Source organism: Aulonocara sp. 'chitande type north' Nkhata Bay, linkage group LG17 (assembly GCF_057382095.1).
Source record: "Aulonocara sp. 'chitande type north' Nkhata Bay isolate Kocher_YH1m ecotype deep benthic linkage group LG17, A_spYH_male_GT1.1, whole genome shotgun sequence".
NCBI lineage: Eukaryota > Metazoa > Chordata > Actinopteri > Cichliformes > Cichlidae > Aulonocara > Aulonocara sp. 'chitande type north' Nkhata Bay.
In genome coordinates, this window is record NC_141360.1 from 22,316,898 (window position 1) to 22,344,844 (window position 27,947).

Consider the following 27,947-nt stretch of genomic DNA (forward strand, 5'->3'; position numbering starts at 1 on the left):
GGCAGTATGGGCGCAAAGGCTGTACCAATATTTCACGCTGTTTTTATTCCATCATGTTGACATCTGCCTGTTACGATGTCATTGTGATGTCATAGGGTGTCATATTACAACAATAAATGTTTTTTTGCAAAGCTCTCCTCACGCCCTTTCGCATGATATGTTACTTGATATCGTTTCTTTAAAAAATCATTTTTAACCTTTTTTAACTTTGACCTTGGGTGCTAACAATGGAGGTCAAGGTCAAATTTGTAGCCAACCCAGGTGCTCATGTGCCCCAGAGCCTAGCAGATTGTTGCTGAGTTTGAATATTTGCCATAAAGATTTGTGGGGAATGTAAAGGTTTTACAATAACAGCATTACAAATGGGAATAAAGACAAAAAAGATGAAAAATCTGATAAAAAATATAACCCAAAACATGGACAAACTAACACACCTCCCCCTCCCACTTGCGCTAACAGCAGGTCAAGTTGACATTCAGCCCTCCTCTGATTGGCTAGTCGAGGCTAAGCAAGTGTATGTGTGTGTGCATAACTTCACAGGAAGTAAACCTGTTGGATGACTCACGGTAATAGGTAATAGTTTCAGCTAGACTTTTCTTTGTTCACTTGTCTAGTTGCTTTTGGCCTTTGATCACCTCACAACATCGTCCTTCCTGGTATGTCATGGGTTGAACTTGACTCTTGCCATTCCATGAAATATTTTAAAAAGTTCCTTATTTTAAAACAGTGAAATGAAATGTAGCTGCAGATCTGTAACCAGTCCTGTTTCTGTGCAGTAATGTAGCCTTATGTCTCCAAGGTTTCTGCAATGTTACTAAACACTTAGAAACGCTTGTGAGGTTTCAGACAGTGGAAGGTAATGCATTCAAACCGCATGCTTTATTAGAGCAGAGATGAACAGGAAGTGTTAGGGATTTAAAAATAATAACATAAAAAAAGGAGGAGGAATGAGGGTCCAGGCCGTCAGCCAGTGGGTTGCTCAGCGTTTAATTAGTTGCAGTTCTAGCAAGGATGTTTATTCCAATAATATTAACATGACAAAGGGTTTAGACTTGGAAAAAGGTGGAATTAATTTACTTGAGCTGAATAATTTTCAGTAGGCATAAAAATATACTAATAATATTCAGTTAGTCACTTTGTCTTCTGGAAAATGCTTTTTTTTTTCTCCATGTATTTCTTCTGTCATTTAATAGTTATTATGAATCAAATGATTAGATAATCAATGAGCCAAATGCCACACATTGTATTGCCTCTAATGGCTACTTGGGGTGGGCTCCAAAAGTGAGTCTGTCCCCATAGCCTGCCATCTTTAAATGTCCAGCAGAAATAAACACGTTTGCAACCTGCTACAAAAAAGTTTCAATCTCTTTAGCTAATTTAAGAAGTGAGCGAGAGATGCAATAAATCTTTTACAGCTCACACATTTAAACTCTAACGTTTGGAGTTGTGAATGTTGACTATACATTATTGCCTGTATGCTGGGAGTTGAGCTGGGCCTGTCCTGTGTTTGTGGGGTTCGGTGCCTTTTGAAGCATTTTTGATACATGCGGCGTATCAGATAAATGCATCTTGTTAATGAGGCTTGCTTGTGTCAGCTGATGAATAGAACTCCATCCAAATATGGCCTGTTTGCACAAAACCAAGATAATGATGTTCATGTTGCTAAATTTGACGCTTGGGAACAGGAGGTCTCAAACTGGCGGGTGATGTCACAGTGACCATCTTTTGTTTTCAGTCTGTGCTTACTGGTGTAAAGTCTGTCTAGACTCAGTTTTTCCCGTGTTTCTGAGCCTCCACTCAGAGACTACACTTTATTTATAACGTATAGCTGTTTTCATGTGGAGCCTCTTAAAGCGATCATCCATGAGATTCCTCATCTTATTTCCAACCGCCTGCACCACCCGCACCACCAGCACTATGCCGACACCTTTGATATATGCTCATTGCTGCTCCGTTTGTCTCACACTTCCTTTACATTATAATGAGCGCGCTCAGTCATGCAGCCTGTTGGTAATAAACAACAGCAAACTGTAGCAGGCTTAAAGATAAAGAGCTGCGTGCTCTCTGTTCGTCTTTCCCTCTTTTCATCTCTGAATATTTTTTAGTCTTGTCAGTGTATTTAAGAAATCCTGCTTCCAGAAACATCAAAAAGTTGACTTTTTTTTTTTGCTCTGAGGAGGGTTTTCTATGAGGGATTCAGCCGTCTGTCGCTAGGTGTTCACAATAGAAAAAAGGTAGAGCCTCTCATCATAATTCAGCAGTTGTGAAACAGACATTTATTTTATTTATTTATGTGAATGTGAATTTATACTGTGCTTGGAGCATGTGCATCTCTGATAAAATAATGAGTCCATAAATGATAACTTCCCGGTCTTCAGTTCCTTTCATGTCCTCTTATGGTTTTAGAAGCACTTTTAAGCAGAATCATTTTTGATTTCTGTAAACGCCTCTACCAGGCAGGTGTGGGGGAAAGCAGGCCTAAATTGATTCGGTCGCAGAAAACGATGCTAAATGATCAACTTTCTAACTGCGGAGCGGTTGTTCTGAGTGCATTTTAAGCCCTGAAATGCTCTCATGGAGGCTAAAACAAGCCTGCCTCTTGGATTGTGTGTCTGGAGCCACTGATTGAGGCTGGCGTGTACGCGGACGAGCTTTTCTGTGTTTTGTTTGTCCAGCTGTTAATGTGCCGTTCTCATTATGCTGCTGTTGTCAGGGAGCCTCCGAGTGGAGAGCGGTGATTTAAGAAGCCAGCCTGACTGATTACCGACCTGTGCTCTAGTCCTCTTGTTCTCTGTGGCCGTGCATGTGTAAATGTTTAAAGCGTTTACACGTGCACGACTTGTACAGGTCAGCTTGTGCTGCAGTTTAAAGCCATTATCAGTATAAGACTCAAATAAATAAAGCAGCGATAACCGCCACTAGCTGCCGTCCTTTGATTCCAGTGCGTGCAATGGCTGTTCAGCAAGGGTCATTGTTATTGGTTCGATGCTAGTGCAGTCTGAGTTCAGTTTGCAGCTCGCTGAACTGTGCTCAAACATGCACTGTCAAAACGATCAGTATTAGTATCTGCAGTACTGTCCCTGTATTTACTTTGTACTGGATCGATCGCAGTATTGCACAGCACTAGTATTTAACCTGCTTAATCTTGATGCTTTTTGCGAGCCAGTTTGCTTATTGGCATTTGGTTTTCCTTAACTTGCTCTTCCATATCTTCTTTTAAAGTTTTGGTTTTCCATCGTTGAAAATTCAACATTTTATTGATGGCATTATGGGTTAGAAGCTGGAGACCACTGATGAGCTGGTCAGCTGTTTGATTTGAAATTATTCTTCCACGTCTTTGGCGTCAAAAAATAATACTGGTCTACATTTCTGCAGCTAATCAGACTGGACGGGTATGATTGCCTTTAGGTCATTTGCATTAACTATCTTATGTACACTATCATATTGTGCTGGTACTAATGGGTTAGCGGGTGCTGACTTCAGAACCACAGTAAGTGCTGACATCGAGTTTCTCAAGGTTCAGTTCACATTGAATGGCGTCTGCCTTTTAGAAGCGAAACATGACAGCCTCTCAAAAGAATACAAGAGAACTGAGCGTGTGTTAATTGAATGTCTTGAACTGTACATGAACCCTTGCTGCCCCCCGTGCCAGCTCGTGCTACGAACGGGTGTGAACTGCAAAGTGGAACTGCAGCAAACAATTACTGTGTCGCTCAATCATTTTGACAGTTCCTCCAGTGATAAATTCATTTGTGAGCTCAAGAGGAAACGTGTCAAACTAAGTTTCATCTGAAGCATTGTTGATCCTCAGCGGAAGACAAAAGTCTGTTTCTATGCTCGTCCTGCCAGGTGAGGAAAATAGATTTTATTGATGCTTGGCTTGACAAGTTTAAATTAGTGTTGCATATGAGGTTTGGAGTCATCTTTATCTTTTTGTTTTTGCTGGTTTAGATGTCTGACAATTTTATGGTCATTAAAATTTGAACTCTACAAATGGCCCTGTAATAATCTGTGTGTTGAGTGGGTGAAGAGTTGTATACAGAAACAATGACAGTCTCTGTTGCATTGAGTTGACTTGAGCACCAAATCCCAACAACAGTCGCTTCAAGGTGTTTTATAAAGTAAAAAAAGAGATCCTACAATAACAGAGACAAACTCCAACAATTTGTTGATCCCCTGTGAATAAGCACTTGGCAACGGCGAGACAGAAAAACTCCCTTTTAACAGGAAGAAAGGGAGGTGAGGGAAGGAAGACGGGACAAAGACACATTGTGGAAGACAGGCAAAGAATAATAATAATAATAATAATAATAATTTATGATTAGATGCAGAGTGGTGTACAAACACAGGGTAGAAGAAACACTCAGTGCACCAAGGGAATGCCCCAGCAGCCTAGACGTATTGCTGTGTAACCGAAGGAGGATTCAGCGTCACCTGATCCAGCCATAACTAAAGGCTTTATGAAAAAGTAAAGTTTTAAGTCTAAACTTAAAAGTAGAGAGGGTGACCTTATAATAATGAAGGAACTCTTATGAGTAGTGAGTATATCTTTGTAGAAAGCTAGAAACGTGTGTTTTATTTCTATGTTCTGGTTATGATAGCATACATTCTCCTCGTTTTGTTCACTTAGAAGCCGAAAGATTATCGATTGCTTTTATTAGCTGAGTTTCTGCTCACCTATTCACAGGAAGTCTTATCAAAGCTTTCTTTTGCCCAGTGTTATCTGAACTATCCACTGTCTGACCATGTTACTGCTCTATAGCTATGCTTTAGTTGGACTGACAGTCGCCGGTAAAAGTATTTCAAAAGTCTGTGTTTGTGGACACTTAGTGATGATGAGACTTGATTTGTCTGAGTGTTTCTCAAGGAAATTTCAATACTGCAAAGCACGTACACATTCCAGGCAATTTCTCGTGGAGAAGAAACCCAAATGGCACAAGGGGAGCTTTGTGTGCGACACACACATTTGGCAAATTGTTCCCGTTGTTTCTCCATTCTGTCCTCCACATCACAAAAACCCAGGAAGGGGGAGCCCCGAGAGAGAGAGCGAGGGAGGGAGGGAGATGTAGGGGGAAAATGGATCCCATCAAGTCAGATCGCATTGTCTCGTTGATTGAACAATTTGTAAGTCTGTTTTGTCAGCATCACGCTTTTGCAGAACTCCCAGGAGTGCCGTGCACGAAGACCGCTGCACCATCGGGCGCCATTTATTTCACCCCAGCTGCCCTTTAACTTCATCATCATGACTGCTTACACGTACACACATACTCTGTATCTCTGTCTCACACACGGCAGTTTATGATGATAGATATTTGCCTGCGGAATGAAGAGTGGGAAGCGTAGAGGGCCATTTAACGACCTGGGTATTGCCGGCTGTCTATGTCTCTCTCTGTTAATTCAGGGTCACGTCAGTCAGCGTGCTCGGAGATGTGAGGCGTCACACTCAGAGCAGAGTAATGATTAAATGAATAAAGGGTTGCTGCCTGCTTGGTAAAGAATAGAAAACATGAAAAGACAAAAAAAAGGACTGAGGGAGGAGAGCTACAATGCCCCTCAGTCTAATGATTCCAGCCAGCATTTCTTTATCTCCATTTAATTTCATACAATGCCTTTAATTACTTGCTATTCTAGTTGCTAACGTCTATTGTACGGGCCTATTACAGGAGGAGCAGGAGGTTCATTATACTAGAAAGATTGATGCACTTCTAAATCTTTCTTTTTGGTGTTGAGTAGTTTTGCTTTTTTTCCTTCTTTCATGAGAAGTTGAACGAGATTTTTGATCTTCTGCGTTCAGTCTTGTGTCTTAGCTCTTCTGTTTGGCAAAAGGTTTAAATTTTTAAACAGTGGAACATTAAAATTCAGTTCTCCCACCAAAACACACCTGTGTTTGTAACTCTTAGTAATTATAGTTTTGCTTGTAAAACAAGCCTCTATCCTCAGGCTAATATTCATGGAGGACACATGTGCTCGGCAACCACTTTATTGGGAGCACCTGCGCAGTCTAATGCAGTCCATTACAGCAGCTCCACCATAAAATCTGCTTTCATAAAGCTTATTCTTGGGCCGCTTGACTGAGGCAGAAATCACATTTATTTTGGTCTTGGTAAAAAATTTGAATCTTGTTTATTTAACACAATTATTTTTATTATTTTGGAGGGAGACGGGGTCATCCAGTAGTTGGCTGGGCCCTGATTGCCAGGCAGCCTGTAAGGTACTTGGGTGATACTGAAAATGGTGACTTTTTTCCTTTTCTGGGTTTTTTTTTTTTTTTTTTTTGGCTTTGCATAGTGACTTACAGAGAGACAGCTGTTGAACTGTGCACGCTGCACAGTGATCACTTAGATTAGGCAAACTGGACTTTGGAGTCAAATGTACCAGTAAATCTTTAGAGCTTGCACAGCATCTGACGTCCGATTGCTTCATTTGCTGTAGTTCTTGAATTTTTCCTCCATGGAGCTAAAAGCTTCCTTCTGACCGTTGTGTGTCTGCATTTACACATCTGTTATAAATCTATAACTATTATTCAGTTTAGTCTGTTCCTATAGGGTTGCTTTGTCATTTAGTTTATATTGGGTTTCTGGGCCTTTACCTGACATTATGAATCGCCTGGAGGAGGTTCAGCTGCTGCCAAGACTGCCTTTGCTGCCTTCAGATGTTGTGATGATCGCCGACCACTTTATTTACACCTATTGAGAAGGTCTTCTTTACAGTAGGCTAAAAAGTTGTCGCTTCATCCTGTTTCTCCTCTGTGAGCGCCGCCTCCTCGCAGCTCAGCACCAGGCTGAACGCATCCCGTGTAAACACCGACGGAGCCGTAATGTTGCTGGTGTGTTGCTCCTGCTTTTGCTTCTGCATTGAGACTGTGACGGTCATCCAACGCTGTTTCCATTCACGGCCTCTGCTTGATCCGATTATGAAGCAGCAGCGCTGTCTCCTCCTCTTCTTGCCCTTTCCTTGTCTCTCACTCGCTGCTCACCTCTGCCCCATTTCCTCCTCATTCACAAATCATTTGGAGACATTAACACCATTAAAACTCAAATTAAGGCGCTTTAATGGAAACCAGCATGGGCATGTTCCGTTTTAATGCAGCACCCATGTTGAGCAACTGATTTTGATAGCGTATTGATGTCTGAACTACGTGGAGTTACTGGGTTTATTGTACAAATCCACTGAGAAGGTCTTATAAGGCCTGAAACGTGCTAAAAACTAATCTCCAAGGTTATCCGTATCAAAACAAGACCGGTGTCTATTTAGAAAAAATCTTTAGACCATGCTTCCCATTTAAAAGAGAATCAGATCTCTAAGCCACAGCAAAGTCCCTGCATCTAATGCAATCAGCTACCAAATTTAACAAAAACCTACATGCCGCGGGCATCAGCCAGAGGACGGGAATACTTTGTATAAAATCATTATGAGCTGGGAATTACCGCTGCTTACGTTGATGTTGCATCACTGCAGTGCGTCTGCTTTGTTTTGTCTCCAAAAGAAATGTAGATAAAAGGAGCATCCGGCATACAGGAAATATGATAGGAGTTAATTTATCGATGACTGAGCCACATGTTCGTCCTCAGTTGAGATTCAGATAACCAGAACCTGATGAAATGGTAAGCAAAGATAATTTGGTGCCAAAACAAGTCTTTGATGAATTAATTGGATTCTGCTCTGCTTTTTCTTATTTTCTGTCATATGTTGTTATAATAATGGGCACTTAAATTAAACTTGACCAACATCCAAAGCAACGGACCGTGTACGAGAGATGAAGCGAGGGTTGGTGTGACAGAGGAGGACGCCAGGGGAGGGTGAGATGAAGGCAGATGATCCGCTGTGCCGACCCCTGAAGGGAGCAGCAGAAGAAAAAAGACATTAAAGTTGACCAATGTTCCAAACAGCAAAGTAAGAATAATGTCTGTGAGCCAAAGCCCCATTTTCTAGATTTTAGATTTAGATGAAAAATAATGAAGATGTTTAAATATTTTCTTTTATTTTTTAGAAAAATAATAAATGAGAGTTAGTTGCAAGAATGTCTGGCAGTAGTTTATGTCAGTAGTTTATGGTTGTTACTGCTGTCAGGTCAGGTCACATGGAACAGCATTTAGAGGCTGATTACGTGCGCGTGTATTTGTGTTGCCTTTGGGTTACAGTGCCTTTGTGTAACATGCTTCCAGGTTGAAGCTTGAAGGCTGAAGGTTGTGTTTGTTGTACAAAGAGTAGCAGGTATGTGTGTGTTGTCCTTGACTGCTTTCTGTTTGTTCAGATGGGTTAAGATGATAAAAGCAGAGCTGTGAAACTTTTTACAGTCCTCTTTACTCTCTCTTTATACCGGTTTACATCAGGTTCGTTACAGGTACGCTGAGTTATTACCAAGTTAGGTCTGAGTTATTCTTTACCAGCGATTTATGTGGGCATCCCTCAACTTGTTTCAGAGAAGCTGTGTCTCTGGCTGTAACTGTACTCCTGCAGTACAAACTAGATGTATGAGGTTACCATAAAGTGAGCATTACGTGGCTGTTGCATTGCACTCTGGAAAATGTAGGATCCAGTTTTTTAGTTCAGTCCACGCCACTGATGTTTTTGTGAGTTCTCTAAAAGTAAAAATGCTGTAATTTATCTATACATGAAGTTTCTTTTCTATGAGGATTTTTTAAATTTAGATTTTTGCTTGCTGATAGAATAAGTTACTACTTTTAAACATTTTCTGTGATGCAAAACAAAATGTTTAAATTCCTTTTCTTGTCTCAACACTCTGAACTCTGGTCTCTGTATGATGTCACTGAGCGCGGATGTCCTTAAATGCAGTCAGCATGTTTTATGCTTATGTCAGCCAATCAGAAGGACGTTTAAGGGTGGAATTCAAATGGGCTAGACCAAATGCAAGATGATATGGAGTAAAGCATAAACTGACCTCAAGATTCTTCTTCCATTACTCACACGCCACCTCTCCACCAAGCTTAATAAAAATGCCTAGGTACTTTTTTTTTTTTTTTTTTTTTTTTTTGGACCAAAGGACAAATGATGCCAGCGATTCAACCTACATCTTGTAGAAAGTAAAAAAAAAAATCCTCCTTATATGCATAAAAGGGATTAATCTATTCAACTGAGTTGTTAAAAGCAATTGCCATTTATCAAAATCCCAAGTAAATAGAGTTTGCATAAATCGGTCAAGACTGCCTCTCTGTGTGGCTTTGTTCTGTCTGTGCACAGAAACGTGTGTATAGGCAGGTATTTAAACAAATACTCTCAAAGGTGAAGCTTTTGTATTTTTCTTCATCTGCTGTGAAACTGAAGATGCTGCGCTGGGACCATTTCATAATCCAAACAACAAATTCATCCACGAAAAAGAATAAAATCAGTTAAAAATGGTTGATGAATAAAGCTCTTTATAGGAGCTTTTCCTCATAAGATGTGTTTTAATCACTAATCCTGTTGGTATATGTTGCACTTTTAGTTTTCATCACTCCACGGGGGATTTGTTTTTTAGTTGAGGGTGATGGTGTAAGATATGTGCTCTCTGGCTGTGGGACTTTACCATGTTTTACTTTAGTCTATCTCACTATCTAACTGAAACCTTGTATCGGTGTTTAAATCTGTGACTCGTAACGAGAAACCCACAAACACCTGATGCCTGAGAATACAGCGCAGTCCTATTTTGTGTCAAATGTGCAAACATTTCTGAGAACTGTTCTTATAAATGCAAGTGAAGCAATTCAGGTCAACAGACTTCTGGTGCTCTGAGTATTTTAGAGGTGAGAGGGTCTTCCTGTGTGGGCTGTAATTAAAACCACGCGTCCTCTTCTGAAAGTTGCTCCCACACAGGGAGTGTCGAGTTGAGTGTCAAGCAGTATGGAAGATGGCCCTGAAAGTAAGTGAGTGAGTGTGTGCATGTGATAGGTAAGCGGTTGTAAAATTTGATAAGTTGACGTTACCTAAAGGTATCTTTGAGGATGAGTTACATTAACTTTCATACCAAAGTGTAAAAGAGCTCTACCTAGTCTGAAGTTTTCAGTGTGTTTAGCTTGAATGGTCAGTATGTGCCTGCAGCTGTTAGCAAGAGCAACACTGGCAAAGCTCAGATACTGAAATGTGGCGCTGACTGATTTTAGTGTGAATCGCTGCTTTTAAGTGCAGATGTAGTTTGGTTGGTACTCTAAAAATCCCAAAATTGATACCCAGCCGTACCTCATTGGTTGGTGAGGGGTTTGCTGGAGGTTGCTGGCTGTTAGGTCACACAAAGAACGTGCTGCACTAAAAACGTCCCTGTGATTGCCGGTTGCTCCGGCAGATTCCTGCATTCGGCTGTAGTTTGCATGGAGACAAGTCTATGCAAATACTGCAAACTGGTTTTGAATGTTTTTTTGTTGGTAATGACTGTCGTGTGGCAGGGAAAGTCTGACAACCACCGGCTTGAAGGGGATGGGTCGAGGAGCCAAAACAGTGTTTCACACAGTGTGAAGTGAGAAGCTGCAAAAATTCCCGGTGAGAGATAAAAAAGGATTATTTCAAAGTGGGGAAACTAACTGCACTGTTACACTCTGAAATCAAGTCAAATGGATCCACTTTAAGTCACTGTAGAATAAAGTGCTGTGGGATTGTGGTTGGAGAAAAGCGCTCCAAGTGGTCGATAAGAGCAGAAAAGGGGTTGTATAAAAGACGGAGCGTTTACTGTTTACAAAATAATGGACATTTGCCTATTTTGCTAAACACAGTGGACACATTTCCCTAAACTGTATTCTACTTACTACTTGGCGCTCTTCTACAGACCTCAATTTGCATTTATGTACTATTACTGCATGTAGTCAGCTCTGTTATCTCCTGTGTGGATGAATGAGTCACCCTCACTTTACCTTTACCTAGTGCCCATAGATGGACAGATGTCAGCTGTCTTTAATCGCCTTCACAACGTCCTCATAGTTTGTTAGCACTTTATTATGTGTAATAATGGCTGCACACGAAGAGTAGACTAATAAGTTGTATTAACAACTTAACAATTGTAGCTTTTATTCCACAAACTCTTGGAAACAGTCAAAGTGAGGACGGAGCTGCATTTTCAGCTGAATGTGTGGCAGCGTCCATGTTGATCTATCAGTGCGATCGCACCCCAAACCCCCTGTCTGCAGGCTCCTTTGGCATCTCATTGATACTGCTGGCTGTTAGCTGAGGTGTGTGTGTGCGTGTGCGTGTGTGTGACAATCAGACATAAAACACGGTGTGAAAGACACAAGCACTTACTCCTGCTTCAGGCCTGCATGGTGCCATGAGACTGTGGGTTAGGTGGGAGGCGGCCCGCTCTCATGCGGTCTGAAGTGTTATGTTTTTTCACCTCTTCTAACACATGTGAAAAGCCAGGTGGTGGAGGTTGCACACACAGTTGTCTCCTGAATGCAGTGTGGCTGGAGCTGAAGGATGTGTGGATGTGTGTTCTCATGGCTGCAGTTTGACCTCTAGTCTCCACCAAAGGAAACCTCAAACCGCTGTCCTTTCCTCCACTATTTTGTCTTTTTCAACATCTGAGTGTCTAACTCCAGCACTGTCCCACACGCCTGGATTGCTTTGCTTTGACTTCATTTCTCTGTGTAAATCTTATCTTCGTGTTTAGCTTCCAGCCTTCTGTGTGTGTTTTTTGCATGAATTAGTATGAAAAGCTGCGAGTCTCCTGCTTAGTAAGTGGAAGCACTATTTGTTGTCCTTATCATGCAATCACCATGCCACTGTTCATGCAGTGATGGTAATCATGATGAACACACACACTGCTGATTACAGATGAAGCATGCACATTTTAAATTGAATCAGCAAGTTCTTTATTGTTGTTTTTTTTTTTTTTTTTTTTCATTTTACTTTCACTGTTCATTTTTCTTCTGTCCTTTGGATTTGGCAGACCTTTCCTTGACTTTGTTAGGACTTTGTCAGGTAAAATTATGCCCGGTAGTGTGGAAAATAAAAATTATAGGCTTTTTTGTTTTTATTGCTGTTAACTTGTGGGTTGTTTTCTCGTGTTTCCATCCTTCTCAGGTCCATGGGGTCACATAAACTACATGGAGTGAAAACCAAGTTAGTAAACTGACTGTAAGATTGGTGACCAAAAACCGCAGTTCCTCTAGTGCCCACTTGAGGCTGACTCTAAAAGCAAGTCAGTCCCCATACACTCCCATGTTAAAGGGCTTTAGTTTTCAGCAGAAATAAACAACATTGCACACAACATTTATGGTTAGCAGAAGACGAGTCCCTGCTGACTTAGGTGCCCCCTCTGTCTTTTTCTGAAGTGTTACATGGGGAACGTATTAAGATTGTGAATTATAACCGGCATGTTAGCATAGCAATACTGACATTCGCAGATTCACTAGCGTGGCTTTTGGCTGCTTTTTCCTTGAGCTGCGTTTCTCCTGCATTTCTTTATAACTTGATTTTTTTTTCTTTAAATCTAGCCCTGAAGTACAGCCTGATTCTTCAAGTCTAACCAGGTTAAATCGATGTTAACAGGGTAACAGGACAGGCACTTTCTGAGCCAAATAAAGGTCAACAGCTCCTTCCCCCTAGAAGACTACAGTAATGTTTGTCGAATGATTCCCATTTAGCTGCAGGAGGGCAGGAAGTGGGGAGAAAACATACACACTAATCAGAGGCTGTCAGTACTTTCCAGTGGCTCTGACGCAGCGTTACCCTTGAATAAAGGTTTAACGCAGTTTAGCGGATTTGCTGCAGCTGTAAGATGTGGCTTTGTGATTGTGTGTGTCTGTGTGGTCCTACGTTTAACCTGCTGGGTGAGCATCTGTTCAGCTCTCTTGAGTTTTCCTGGCTTTCTGGCCTCTTCTTAACCTTTCTCCTTTTCACTGTGGATCACCCACTTTGTTCAGACCAAACACTTCCAACACCCACCTTCCACATTTTGTTTGTCTGTCCTTTTCTCTGCCAGGTAGTCTGCTGCCGAGTTCATGACCTGTGTTGTGAATACAAAACGATTATGCAGCTGCGAGACTTCTCTCTGGTTTAAGCGAAAGGAGCCTGTTTACATCTGTCGCAGTGGTGGATACCTGAAAATCTGATTAGCCATGCTCCCCACTACCAGCTTCTGATCAAAGGCACCGGATTCATTTCCGAAACGGAGGCCAAAAGGCCTGAAAACCGGGACTGCTGTATACCGTAATTGTCGGGCTATAAGCCGCTACTTTTTGCACAAGCTTTGAACCCTGCGGCTTTTAGTCAGGTGCGGCTTTTCTATGGATTTTCCATGATTTTTGTGATATCGTAAGACGATTTGTTTTGTTTGTTCCGCTGTTGTACGGCACTACGTTGCCTGGCGGAAGGATCGGGGTTCAAGAGTGGTATGTTAGTCACATGTCCGTCCGCCAGGCAACGTAGTGCTGTACGAAGTAGCGCGAAAAACAAACTTCAAAGTAGCGCTAGGCATTCAGCGGGAGGCGTGGATGACGAGCGGCGATAAACTTGCGAAAAGCAAGTTATGCCCAACTCCACCGGTGGATTCTGACAGCGTGGAAAAGTGCGAAAACATCCACGATCACCAACGGATTTTGAAGGGCTGGACTGCTGCATGATGGAGAGGAGGACACCGCCACGGCCCTTCTGAGGGTGTTCGACTCTGACACTGACAACGAGGATTTCTTTGGTTTTGAAAGTGACAACGAAGGAGAGAAGCGGAGAGTGGATGACGAAGCCACCCTGAGCCTGTTCGTTTCCGACATTGGAGAAGAGGACTTTGGTGGTTTCAGTGTGCAGGAAGAAGAGAAAGATGGTGGTGAATGACTGACTTTTCTTCTTGTTAAAGCCGTGTCACTGCACCTGAGCCTAAAAGGTAGGCTGAATCTATTGTTCTGGTGTGCTGTAGGTTACTGTTATGTACTACATGTGCAAATATGTACCCATAACTTGTTTTTCAAAATATTAATAAAAGGGGTGTGTCTCCAAACAGCCATCTCTTTCCTGACAATTCCCTTTGTGCATATTCTCTTACATATGATAAGTCAACATTGAAACACCTGCGGCTTTTAGTCAGGTGCGGCTAATGTATGTACAAAACAGGATTTTCCCCTGATTTTAGCTTGTGCGGCTAATATTCAGGTGCGCTTTGTAGTCCGGGAAATACGGTAATTTTAAGACATGCTCTCTGCTGCCGAGGCTCCCATTTCCAATATCCCGGTGCCTGTGTGTGTTGGTTATTTAAGGAGAGCTCTTCCCAGTGTGGACAGAGCTCTGTGACATTATGTGGGCTTTTTTTTTTTTTTTTTTTTAATAAGAATGAATCAAGTTCAGGATGATTATGAATTATCCAGTTTCTCCTGTATTTTCTTATGAAAACACAATTACTGCTAACTAGGTAATCCTACAATTTCCTTTGATGTCATATTTTTCTCACATCCTATCACTGGATGCCAAGTTAACTCCATTAGTAGTTCGTTGGTGGTTCATTCAGCTCTCCAACATTATTGGATAAAAAACAACAACTCATGGCTTAGTAAGACTACCCTCTCACCTTCATCCCCATCATCCTCTGACGACCACCAGGGCCGAGAAATGAAGCCACTTCAAGACTCAGCCTGAATCCGCTTCAGGCTGGCTCCAAAAGTGAGTCAGTCCCGTAGGCTCCATTGTTTAAAAGTCTAACTACAGGTGGGATAAATGTGTTTACAGCCTGTTATAAAAATGCTTTGGCCCTCTGTCTCTTGGTGCCTTTTGAAGCATTTTAATGGGGTTACTGACAGATAATGGGACCTGTTGTATTTCCAAATGTGGTAACTTCTGGCTACAAAACAATTTGGTGACTTCACTGTAGCTACATCCATCTTTTATATATATATAGTCTGCGTTATGTTGGTGCCTGCTGGGGGAGTTTGAGGTTGCATTGCTATGAAAAAGGCAAAAGAAAACTGTTGTTATGTTTTTGAGTCCTAAAAATATTTCAGTGAAGACCAAAGCAGAGCTAAGTTACAGTGAATGTCTGACATCTGCCCCCTGTTGGCCAGGAGATCTGTTAATACCACTTTATTACACAAATTTGTGTTTTGCCTTCATCTGATCAGAGAAATGTGAATATGTTTTCAGTTAGGAATCGGTGTTAAGGTAAAGCATCATCTTTAACTTCAACTGTTTCCCTACATTGTTATGTGGGCTTGTCTGTCATCTAATACTCTCATTATGAAGTTCTTCTGGAGCTTCTTCCAAGCTTCTGGAGGGGGTGAGCTCAGAGCCTGATTACTTGCAGAAACCTTGTTCTCGGTTTCTGAGTCATGCTGAAGGCATCAGGGTCACATAAAGTGTGTGTGTGTGTGTGTGTGTGTGTGTGTGTGTGTTTCATTTCCTGTGCTTTTGACCCTGCATGAGTTGGCTCCGTGCCTTGCTCTTTTTCTTTTCGGTTCTTGGCATCAGTCTTACTTTCCTTTCCTTCTCTCCTTGGATTTATTTGCTTCTTCCTGGAAACATTTGCATTAAATCTCACAAAGTGTTTTTGGGGTTTTTTTTTTGGTTTTTTTAAAAAGAGCCTCTTAAAAGTGTTTAAGTCAGAAATAAGTATATTAAAATACTTAAAAAATGCAAAACAAAATTCTAAAATATATGTTCAATTTGTCAATATGTTTGTTAAACCGTGAACAACATGGATGTAGCTTAAGAAGTGAAGCATGCGTTCTTTCTAATGGCCAGCAGGGGGAGACTCAGACGTCCAACCGTAGATATGTGGCGTTAGTACGTAGTTGTAGTTACGTAGATAGATGTCCTGCTGAATTTGGATGTTACTATCTAACTTCACGTCAACTGTCATTTATTACGAGCAGCAAAGCAACTAAAGCTGTGCACGATTAATAACAACTAAAGGTCATTTATTTGTTGTTTAGGTGTTTGTTATTCTATTAACAAGAAACTTAAAGTCCCTCATCGTTGTGTGAAAAAAGAGCTTTTAGTTTGTTCCCTTGTAAGAGGAATTTTTGTGATTGGTTGGCCCTGACAAACTGTAAGCTTGAAGAGCTGGTGGGTTGTAGCAGTTAGGCGCATAACCTTTGCTTTGAGGGCAGACGGTCTCTGATTTCGATTTGTCAAGTCCCACTTTTTAAGTTTGACTTTGAGTTTTAAGTTTAGCAAGTGTTTGCAGACAAGTTGGGGTCCTCCGTGCAACAAACTCTGGGCAATTTGGTGACGATCAAAGCTGTAGAGAGGAAATCTTCATATGTGGGGGATTAGCTTTTGACTCACAGGGACTACTTGCATATACTCTGAGCTCATTATTTAAAGCTTTTTAATATGAGCATACATTGTCGTAACAGAATAAATACAAGAGGAAATAAGGAGAAGCAGAACGGGTCAAATCCGAGTATTTTAGCAGCTGAAAAGTGCGACTAAAATAGAACTGGCTCTCAGGACAAAGCCCCATTTGTTGTGCGTGTGTCTTTTTTGTTGTTGTTTCTCCATTTTTCATTTTGTCTCTTTTGTCCGTTTACATCTCTGTCTCGCACACAGCAGTGGAAATAAAGGAGCTCTACCCATTTGCAGTCAGTCACATTGTTACGACTAAATGAAACCACATGTTAGATTTTACTTCACTGAACACATGCACCACACTGAACACGACTGGCTCGGTCTGCATGTGAAGCTCTCCAATAAATCTGCTTTCATGTGTAGAGCTCTGCAGATTGAGTTGGACAGTTTGTTTTATTTCTGTTTTTTTGGAGTGTTTTTGGACATTAGGTCATTTTAGCATCTCAGTGGTAATTAGTGTTGGTGGGGAAGGAGGCAGGAAGGTTGTGGGAAGGTCAGGACATTTGTCTCTCATCCATCTCTGTGTGCGTTTGTGTGTCTGTTTTCCTGTAATTGCTTCTTGTTTGTTACAGTGTTGCTGCCCCTTTGTATTAACCTCCATTTGAATGTCGTAAGCAGTAAATAGCCGCATGTCATGTGTGGGTTGAATAGTTGGTCGTGCATTTCATTTGGTAGTGTATCACCGGGTAAGATCTGAAACGGAGCATGTCTGCCTGGACAAACATCCGCTCCAGATCTGTATCTGAAATTCCAACAAACACACAAGGAACATGGAAGTGGCAGGAATCCAAAGATCTGAGGCAACACGTGACGGGAAACTTCAACCACATATATGGCTGGATATTACTCTGCTCCCTCCCATTTTTCTAAGAGCATCTCCGTTCATTACTGTGGCATTGAGATAAAATGTGGTTCTTAAAATAACCAGAATGTTCAGTAAAACCTGATAAGGTGTAATACAAATGTTCACCTTTAAAGTAAAAGTGCTTCAAACGCTCCCACTTGTGCTGTGAAGGCACCTTTTCAAGTTTCACAACGGCTTAGCGAGTAGCTGGTGAGTGTTTGCTGACAAGCTGGGATCATACATGATAACCATGGACGTCCGCAGCAGTCTGCAGGAGATGGACGCGATCGTGAGGAGGATTTTCAGTGCACCACCGATATGCCCTCGCAACCAATTGTAGCTAATGACAGCATTCAACAAGTAGTGTTACAGGGGGGTCACTGACCTGTAGCAGCCACTCACAACCCACAGAGTTGTTGTTGTTGTTGTTGTTTTATTTATTTTTATTTTTTTAAATAACCTTTCGATCATTAGTCTCCAGTTGGGTTTCAACACGTCTGTATCTGTAGGCCTGTATGAGGTCTCAATGATTCAGTTATCAACATTCTTACTGACACGGACTCTGAGGTAACAGAAAAATCACTTAATTACTCTTGTTTTCTTATAGATAACCATTAAGTATCAGAAAACTCTTGTTGTCTGGTTTGTTCGTTTGTTTTTGTTTTTTAAAATTCAATATAATTTTAAAGATTTCTCAGCCAGCTGATGGGTTTGGATAACTTTGAGGCACTTTGCAGTTTCTGATTCGAGAGCTGCTTTGGTTCAGAAATTTTGTAGCGGCTCCACCACATGTGATGGACTGGAGGGAGCAACTAGTTCCTTATTTCAATTATTCAGTTGTGAAAACAGCTCATGATTAATCCTCTGCTGATTGGCGTATTAGTTATAATTAGTGGACTGTTTCAGGTCTTCAGCTGATTGCAGATGAACCAGAAATGTGCGCGCACACACACGTGCTGACCTTTTACAGCTGTAGTAAACACAATTAGCACAGAGTATATTTTTGCCAAAGCTAATTACAGATTTCTGCGTGCTCCTCTGGTTTGTTATCCGTGCAGTCTCCAGAAAAGCTGTTTTTATTGCTCTGTTTCGGTTGTTATTTCCTGTTGTGTGTTATTGTGATTCCTCACATCAGTTGGTATTTCCTGCAGGTCTGTTTGTCTGCCGCGAATGAGCCCACTCCTCCACCCTTTCCCCTCTTTCACTCTTGCTCAATCTCAACTTTCTGTTCTTTTTCTCCTCCTCCTCTTGTACTTCACCCCCCTCTGTTTCTGTGTGTGTGTGTGTGTGTGTACTGTAGTAAAATCCTGCTCCAGTTATGAGGTGATTAGTCATATGGTATCACTTTATTTTGCCTGTAATGGAAAGTGCTCACTGCCAGAAACGCCCCTCTGTCAGCTCCCCACCTTGGTTCTCCTCCTCACTTTTCTCTGCGTTTATTCTCCGTCGTTCTTTTTATTTCATCCATTTGCTCTCATTTTATTCCCTTTCATCATCCCTTTAAATTCTTCTCAATCCTCGTTTAACCTCCCACCCGTTCTCCTCAGCACTTTTTCCTCCCCCCCCCCCCCCCCCCCCCCCCTGTCATCTTCTATTTCCTCATCTCTCCAGCCTCTCTAATGCAGCCCACCCTCCTCTCTTCATAGTGGATGACGAACTAGGTCTACTCCACCCAGCTAATAAAGAAAGCATGCTTAGAACCAGAAAGGAAAGGAGCATTTCACCAAAAGATTTCAAAACCCCAAAATCTGGCACCATATATACTGCATTTAATTAAGACTCCCATGAGTGACATTTTGAGTGATAGTTTACCAGAAAAAAATCCGAGTGGTTGTTGACTTTTGTTCCAGGTTGGCTGACTGTGTCCGCTCTGATAAATATTCTACATGCATCTTGCTCTTGAGCAAGCCTAATGTTGTGTCAATTAGAGAGGCGTTTGGTTGGGAAGAGCGATAAACACAGAGGGAGAGAGGCAGCGGGCGGCTGAGTGTTGACATTTCGTGGCTGCAGGTCTGATTGTGGAGGAATGCGAGGACGTCTCGGTCATGTCAGCACTGGATGACGGGTTTACGGGTCATTCACAGCAGAAACAGCCAGACTTACTAAAACACCGGCGCCATCCCAGCCTGCTCAGAGTAAACCAGCTAAAACAAAAATCTTCACCTGCCTCCATGGGTGGCAGGTAAATGGTTTGTTTTGTTTAGTTTTTTTCACAGATGTTCTCAATATTCTTTATTAGCATAAATCACATATGTAAATCCAAAGTGTACAAGAGCTTAGAGAGCCTCTTTAAAAACACAAGACAAGCTCAACAGAATTACATCCAATACGATGAAAACTAAGCCGCTTCCTTCAAGTAAATATGATAAATGATGAACAATGTATGCAGCTCTTTTGTATTTAAATGAACATTTTAGCTGCATAAGTGGAACTGGAAAGGAAGATGAATATTTTTAGACTGTGCGGGATGTAAATGAGCGACTGAACTACTGTGGAAAAACCGCTGGGCGCTTATGAGCTGAACACACGCGTGTTGTTTGCTGTCAGAATAGAGATGAGATGTGAAATTTAGCATTTCCCACACAAAGTTTTTATGGCCACACGAGTACATTCAATAATTATTTCTTAAATCTATCTGAGAGATAAACACCAGCTGTCGTGGATGAACTGCTGGGCAATCGCGTACTTTTATTCTGAAAGTTCAGTTGCTGATAACCGGCTGGTCATGCCCTTCCTGCCTTGTGCATTTCTTGGAGGTTTTCTTGATGCCAAGGTTTCTAATTTGGCCTCGTTTCTGGTTCTGAACGACGGCGAAGTTGCAAAAGGCTCCATTGGGAGGCAGCTGAATGACATTGAGGCCTGCTGGAACTTTCATCCTGCCAGCATGACGAAAAGGTGATGGAGAAAACGATAAATGGAAAAATGACAAAGAAAGAAGGACGTGGTCTTAAAAGTACACCGAGCATGTACTGGCGCAAGGAGGTGTGAGCTGATATGCCTTAGTGTATTTTATTTTTATTTATTTATTTTGTAATGTCTGGTTTTCAAAACTGAAGTCCTTTTGATTAATTGTCCAATCCCACCTTGAGTCCCTGCGGCTGTTCATTTTTCATTCTCCAGTTTTTTTGGGGCTTTTTTTTATTTTGTTTGTTTGTTTTAACTGTTACTCCCACGAGAAATCATAATTTTCTCAGTTTCTTGTTAAACCTTACGCTTAAATGACTTTCACTGGTTTCATGTTGCAGTCTTGTGCTGGAAGATGTTCTGAAGACTGATTAAAAATGTGGAAAAAGATACTTCAGTGAGCAGGGTTTGAGCAATTCACAATTCTTGTGAATTGCTCAAACCCTGAGCTGCTGGTTCTGTGTGAAAGTTTGGAAAAGGTAACAAAATCCAAACAAGCACCCTCAGGAAAAAAATAAAGCGCGTTGTACCGCTCTCTCCACCCCCTTTCATATGACATAATACTCAATGTGGTTTCTTGAAATTTTTATTTTCAAGGTGAACTGTGACCTTGAGTGTTAACTATGAAGGTCAAGGTCCCCCAAGGCCTAGTCTATTATTCTGCTGTTTATTAGCTACAAATTTTTTATGAATTGTCTAGAAGGTTTTTACAGATTTTTCATGTTTGGTGTGACCTCAACCTTGAACTGATTTTTTTTATTTTTCACTAAAATTAAATCCACTCGAACTGTTATTGACATCTACCATCACACAACATTTTACAGTGCCATCTTGAAAACTGTAATCGTCTGTTTGCTAACAAACAGACGATTACATACTCGTTCCCTTCGCCAAGAGAACCATCAAATCTGTGCATCTGGAGAACAGTTACACCCCTAAAAACACACACGATGCCTGCCTAATAGTTGTATTTAGCAGATCTGATTAGCCACAACAATAAAACCAATTGCTTAAAATTTTGTAGATCATGCCATCAAAACAGCTGTGACCTGTGGGCTCAAGGACAAAAGGACTTCTTAATGGCGTCCTGTGGTTTCTGGCATCAGGATGTTTGGAGCGGGTCCATCCTGAGAATCGCTGTTTGAAGAGAGAAGTAGGAGTTTTGAAGGCACGGTCAACACCTTGAGCTCTCTGTTGCTCCTCGAGATGCTGCTGAGAGAGTTTGACAGGTTTGTGGTCCGACTTGGGAGGCCGCTGCCATTGGGGAGTGCTGCTACCAAGTTTAGTGGGCAGTGTGTGGAGTAAGGTCTACATGAATGCCAGGACTTGGTGTTTCCAAGCAATTTTATAGCTGATCTGGTCTATTACATTACTAACACTGAGGAAAAGCTGTCCTGTCCTGATACGTGTTCTCAAACTGACTTCAGAGGAGGTGGAACCTGGGAAGCGGCGAGTTTTAGCTTAAAAATATCTCCATTACATATTCAGAAAATGAATTTGTATCCGAGGACATATAGCATAAAAAATGGGTTGAGTGATAAGTTACTCTAACAGCATATTGATGCATATGGTCCTTTCCCCTCCATCATCTGCTCCTCCTGTTAAACCAAAGTGTGGAGCAGCTGGAATCTCGCATTAATGCGGCAACAATATTTAGCTGAATTTGAAAGCTGATTGGCATAAAAATAATCCGAGGGAAGCAATTCAGGGTGGTGTGAATGGCTCGAGTTCAAGGTCGTGTCAATGTTACGGGGTTTGAAATGGAAATGTGTGAGTGATGTAGATGGGTAAATAGCATGTGTGTGACTCCACGGGAGGCAGACATGGCATACTAAAGCTGCATTTCATTAGTGTGTGTGTGTGAGTGAGTGTGAGGGATAGGGAGCTGCCAAACAGGAGGACATCAATGCCAGCAACTGATAAACACACAGATTTGCTTCAGGGTTATTTCTCAAGGACACAGACGTACACACCGCTGTCTGGGTGTGCTCGTGGGTGAGTCTGTCTCATATCAGTGTGAGGTTTCCTGCATATTACCAAAACAAGCTCCACCTCTTAGGCAAATGTCTGTTTTCTATCCATTTCAGCTACAGAAATCTCCCAAACAAACGCCTCTGGGTTTAAATTAGATCACGGTTGAAGAATTAGGAGCAACGTAGCAGGATGAGTGAGGGTTTGAGCAGAACTGCTTTAGATGCAGATGAAAACATATTTGCGATGGTATTCATGTTTGAAATTGTCATTTTGATATGTTTAAGTAGCCTTCTTGCCAAGACTTAAATGAATAAATGTGTGAAAGTTTGATCTCCCCCTTCAACTTTATTGCGTTATCGTGATGTGTGCTTGGCTTTCTTTCTACGCCCTCCAGGGAGGGTTGTTTGCTGGGGTGAGTGGCATAGCCTCAACATTGCATCATGACATTTAAAGAAATTTGCATTTAGCCAAGGAAAAAAAGTAGTCTAGGTGGCATTTTCATGGAACTTTTCAATAGAAGTAGAGATTAACTGCTTACTTTAATCATTATTATTAAACTTAACTTAACCCTGTAACTCTTCAGGAGCTGCACAAATTCCCATCATACAGTAAAATCTGGGATGTTGCACTAAATGGTGCTGACAGGGCTGGTTAGATTTGTGGTTGATTTGTCAAAGTTGAGCTGGTTTCTATACTCGGGTGCAGTTGATGGAGTTATATTTTTGCTTTAAGTGGTCAGCTGAGCTGGGAAAACTTTTCTTTGCATATTTTGCAAGACAGAAGTTTTGTTCTTTGGTGAACTTCCTCAAAGTAGCTTTTTAAAGTACTAAATCGTCATCAGAGGCAGACACGCTGCTCTCTTTCTGGTCTTGTGTTGTTGCACAACCCAGAGAATGTCAACACAAGACGTCGCTATATCATTGACATCGCAAAATGGCATCATTTCCTCTGATGGATGAGTTTGAATCTGGAATATCAGAAGCTTTTCGTATTACAAGCTAGTTAGCATTCTGATTTTAGCATTACAATTAAAAGTGCACATAGCTGCATAGTTGTTAGCATTTGAATGGTGTTAATAAAAACAATTCTTATGATGATACTAAGAGTTTTCTGGAAATGACACAATTGTGTTAATCTTCTGTGCTCTACTTCTGAGCATGTTTCAGTTTTAAATTCTGTGTTTTGTACTTTTTTGTTGGAAAATGTTTTTTGGTAATGGATTAAAGTGGTTAAACTTCTCTAACAATGTATTTTCTGTGTGCTTCAACTGCAGAGATAAAACTATTGTTATCTGCCTCCAGAAGCCCATATGTGCTCGATTCTACTTTGATTTATCTTTCCAGACACAGACACTGATAGATCTCCAGGCGTTTCATGGATTTCCATCGAATATTTGATGTGCACTCAGCTGTTGTTAATGCCAAACTTTGCAGCAAACAGATCAGAGCAGTCATGGAGGAAAGAGTTGTGTCAGGAGAAAGAAATGTTCAGGGTAGGCCGAAGGCATGACGAAAGTGAAACAGACAGGAGTGCGGAATCAGAGGAGGTTAGAGCGAGGAGTTTAAAAGTGGGATTCTTGATTGATAAAAGGCTTTTGAGGCCGACGCTGGCAGTTCTCCCGTCATTTTCATGTCTTTACATTTCTACCATGTGTCTGCAGACCGCATATGATTCTTCATCAGGATTTGGACCACAGTGGGACGTATGAAGGCTTTGCCCCGCTTTTAATCCTCGGAAGGGACCTATTATGCTTATTAGTTTCAACTAATAGCTTTGTATGATCCACAGTTTCAAATAATCTCCATTCATCTTTTTCTCAGCCTTTTACATAGATGGTGTAAAAGATGGAAATGGCCACAATGACGTCACATGTTGGTGGTCCCTTTTTTGAAGCCTGGAGCTGAGTGTTTTCACTGTCGCCATCTTGCTGTTTTGAAACGGGATGTGCTGAGTGAGGGGTGGAACCGGACTGTTTTTAAGAGTGATTTTTGATGTTTCTTGGAGTGTTTGTAGCACCTGTGGAATATTTGCAGCCATTTACAAGGTAAATCCATCAGTATCTGCGTATTTGGTCGACACAGTGGATTGGTCATTTTCCCATTTAGAAATACTAATAGGTTTTAGTTTCTTCCTATTTTTCACCTTTGTCTTGTTGCTGTTTGGGCAAAATTGCTCCTGCTTGCAGCTGTATGCATGTTTTAACCCCGAGTCACAGCGGTTGGTGGTGATACCTCCGCCCCCAACCATCTGCTCTCAGAACATGCAAATTTTTGCTTTTTTTTCCAAATGTATTCCCCAAAGTCTTGGCAGTAAGAGGGGAAAAAGGTAAATATATTTTGACTGCCACACATCAAAAACTGTGCGTTTTTGCTTTTCTCTGACAAACAGGGTTGGGGGTCATCATCTGAGACCTCATGGAGTTCAGTCCGTCCAGTGGTTGGCGGTGCAGAAGGCGGCAGTTGGATGTAAGCGATGTAAACAAGTATCAGCACGACTATTAGAGCTAAAGCACTGTGCGAATACCAACAAGTCTCAGAGCCAAATGGTGATATGATTGGTGTGTTTTACTTCAGTTCTGTAACCCATGTACATGGCGTTTGTCAGCGTGCCCCGTCTACCAGCAGACTGGATTTTCAATTTCACTGTTTAATTTCTTTTTCTCCCATTTTGGTCAGAGTTACATCAGTGTTGGAGATTAAACTTCTGCCAGTATGAGAAAGTCTGCTTTGATCTGAGCGATGTACATTTTTTTCATCAGAATGTGAACACAAGACTCTATGCCGACATCTGAGCGCCTGCCAGTTTGCCTGTTTCTTTGTTTTATTATTTTTGTTAGGAGCAGACAGGGCACTAAACTACAGTGCACCAACTAGGCAGACTCCAAGTGAAGGTTAAACAAAGTATAACAGGAGCAAATGCCTATCTGCTTGTTCATGTGCATTTCTACAAGGGGGCGTATTCCCAGCCACAAACTAACATCTAAAGTGCCATAATTCAAGTGGTTGGCAACTTATTTTAGCAGGTTTTACGCAATCTGCAGTTGATTGTCTGCTAAAAATGTTCAGTCACTGCTAAACATCTAAACTTAGCACAGAAAGTAAAGAAATCTGTGTTTGGTTGATTATTTCTTTGTTGTGGGGAAATGCAGTTGTGGGTTGCGTCCATGAACAACTTGCCAAATCTTCGCTGCTTATGGCAAACGGCTTATTCTGTAAACAACATAACCAGACTGACTGGCTTGTGACAAATGCTGGTCGAAGAATGAGACCATCCCTCAGCAGTGTATGACCAAGGTGTTGACCAGCATGAGGAGGTGCCAGGCTGCAGGTTCTTCCACATCCTACCGAAGTCCCTGTCTGTTCAATGAATAAATAGTTTCTACAGACTTCAATCATCCAGTCCAATAAATAACAGAAGAAGCTGTTTGGCATTGGCAGAGAAGATTTGGCAAGTTTTATATTAGTGCAACCTACATGCTCAACTACAAAAAGGCATTTTTGGTGCCATTTAAGAGGAGATAAACTTTCCAACAGTATGAGATTTATAGCCAAGAAACATTGTTACCACAAAGAATTCAAAGAAACACAAACTTTCAGACTTTTTATCCTACGTTTAGTCCCACCCCTTCTGTCCTCTCCAGTGAGACTCATTCTTTGGTGGTATAAACTCAAACTTTACCGTTTTGGACTGCAGGTCTTGGTGTTAGAGATCTGGAGGACCACTCTAATGAAATTATGCAGCATGTAGTGCTCTGCTGAGAAGAGACTGCTCTATTATTTACCTCTGAGTACTTTCCAGTTAAAATATTTTCAGAGGTGCACCTTAGACTGTACTATAGCTTGTTATGTTGTGTATCATTCTGGTGCGTGCCTCTGAGACAGCAGGGTTGCTTAACTTTAACTTCAGGTCAGAATAACTTTATTTCAGAGTAGAGCACTGGGAAGAATGTGTTGAAAATGCACAGCGAGTTCATTTTTCTTCTTTTTCAATGATGATTTTTGGATTACAAAAACAAGCCTGTGGCTGCTCGCCCATTATCTTTAGATTAGTCTTTAGAGATGCTTTTCATGAGTCAGCATTAATTTGTTCTCATCTGTCACCTAAAAAAAGGAGCAAATTTACCAAACGAGGAAAAAGCGGAGACGAAAGCTTGTTCTGGGTCTTCACTTGAACTGCTGGTGTAATTCAGGGCAAGTTTAAGTGTGTAAAGCTTTCAAACACATGGGCGAATCAAAGTGCTTTTAATAATGCAGAGAAATGCATTAGAGCAGCATTTAAAAGCACATAATAAGCAACACAGCACTAACAAATAGCCCCGAGTTTAATAAAACTAATGCAGAGAAGCGTAGTATTGACTAATCCACATGCGCAGCTTTTATATTAATCATATCAGCAGTAAATGACGCAGCCGCTGCCTGATTTGATAATTAGTTCTTGTGCAACAGAAGGACAGTACGAGCTGTGTGCACGAGTGCAGCTGTAGTTAAGAGGACGGCAGAAAAGAGCGTCTGTCGTGCAGATAAGAGAAGCTTCTGATGCTGGAGAAAAGCTGTCTGGCTGCTATTCAGCTCACTAAAACACGATTCACCTGCTGTGTGTGTGCGCGCAGTGATTGGTAGGTGTAGAGGCTCTGGTCTGTCACTCCCATTAAACACACTGTCCTCATTTTTTGCTCTTTAGTCACCTCAGCCTGCTCCCCATCTCTGTACTCTCCGCTGTCTCTTGCCTCTTCCTTCTCCTGCCTCCCTTGGCATCTCACTTTTTCTGCTTCTCTGTCTCCTCTTCCCAGCAATGCTCATCACTTGCTTGGTTGCTGCTGCTGAGGTTCGGACTCTGGCTTGCTGCGACACACACAGACACACACACTCCAGATACAGCGCTCCGCTACACTGCTCAGGAAATTGGACCCTCAACAGACTGTGTATTGGAAATGAAATTCCTTTCAGAGACCTACACACACACACACACACACACACACACACACACAGTTTTAAAGACATAGTTTGTCGCAGCTTGCTGGTTTTAACTATAGTCTTATCTACAGAACCACTATCAGTAGTTTAAGGATGGAGCTGATGGAGCCTTGTTTTCTCTTTATTTCTCTCTGTCTTTCTGTCTCTCTCTGTTGTCTTCCTGACAGTCAGTGTCTCATGCCCACGTGTGCCTCTGACAGATAAGTCATTGATGTTAATTACTTGACGCGTAGCCTGTTGGAAAGACGTCGAGAGTCGGGCACAGAAAAGAAGACCGTGGAAAGATTTGTTACTGGATTTCCAGCATCAGTAAAAGTGCTGATGATTCTCAGAAACTAGATTAGGTTCTGTGATGTATGCAAGTGATCAGTCTGAAGCAAAAAAGCCAGAGCAAGGAGTTGATACTGATTATTTGGTAAAGATGTGCCAGTTGGTGCATCATAGATGGTAATGATCATTATCTATTTGGCCGTTCACAATACTGTGTTCAGAGCTGCCCTAAGTCTTCACCAAGGTGCTGGAAACAGTCCTCAGAGATTTGATCCATGTTGACATGACGGCATCACACAGCTGCTGCAGATTTTTCGACTGCGCCTCTGTGATGTGAATCTCCCGTTCCACCAAATTCCAAAGGTGCTCTGTTGGACTGAGATTTTTGTCTGTGGAGGCCATTGGAGTATAGCAAAGTCATCTGCATGTTAAAGGCAACTGTTTGAGATGATGTGAGCTTTGTGACATGGTGTGTTATCATCCACTTTTCCATTTTCCAATTTTGGGTAGTTGTGTTGTTTGGGTAGTTGTGTTGTGTGAATTGTAGCCTCAGTTTCCTGTTTTTAGCTGACACAAGTGGCACTTGGTGTGGTCTTCTGCTGCTGTCACCCATCTGCTTCAAAGTTCAACCTGTTGTGCATTCAGAGATGCTCTTCTGCATACTTGGGATGACTGGTTGTTCGAGTTACTGTTGCTTTCTGATCAGCTTCAAGAAGCCTGACACT

At 41.6% G+C, this 27,947-nt stretch overlaps 1 protein-coding gene across 3 annotated transcripts in view; it reads left to right on the forward strand.

The window, feature by feature from the left end:
* Positions 1 to 27,947, forward strand: part of plxnb2a.1 (plexin b2a, tandem duplicate 1) — a 232,844-nt gene that overhangs the window by 7,470 nt on the left and 197,427 nt on the right. Inside the window, exon 1 of one of the 3 annotated variants that reach the window (XM_086270119.1) lies at positions 8,326 to 8,344. The exons of the other annotated variants lie outside the window; for them this stretch is intronic. The gene's annotated coding sequence lies outside the window, so the exon portion shown is untranslated. Of the gene's footprint in view, positions 1 to 8,325; positions 8,345 to 27,947 lie in introns of those variants that run through there. 3 annotated transcript variants of the gene reach the window in all.